Here is a 338-nt window from a genome sequence, read left to right on the forward strand (position 1 = left end):
GCCTCGCCCCGATGCGATGCAGGGGCCGGCACCTCGGCGGCGACTATGCGACTTCCCACGATGCGTAGGTCGCGGGTCCGGAGGCGGTGGCCGACGGGACGCCCCCGATGCGATATGCCAGGCACATTACAGTGTTTCGAGTTTCCTCTTCTGCTCCCCCATCGCAGTGCAGGCGAGGCGGGGCGGGGCGGGGAGAACTCGGGGCGGCGGGTATAGCAGCGCCTCGCTTTGCCTTTTATCTTTCAATCACCGCTCCGCTTCACTGTGATCTGCGCTGGACCGAGGATGCTGCTGCGGCCGCCGCTGCTGGAAATAACGTATTCATCTCAATATAAAAA

The sequence above is a fragment of the Frankliniella occidentalis genome, unplaced genomic scaffold, assembly GCF_000697945.3.
Source record: "Frankliniella occidentalis isolate FOCC.00 unplaced genomic scaffold, Focc_3.1 Scaffold238, whole genome shotgun sequence".
Lineage (NCBI taxonomy): Eukaryota > Metazoa > Arthropoda > Insecta > Thysanoptera > Thripidae > Frankliniella > Frankliniella occidentalis.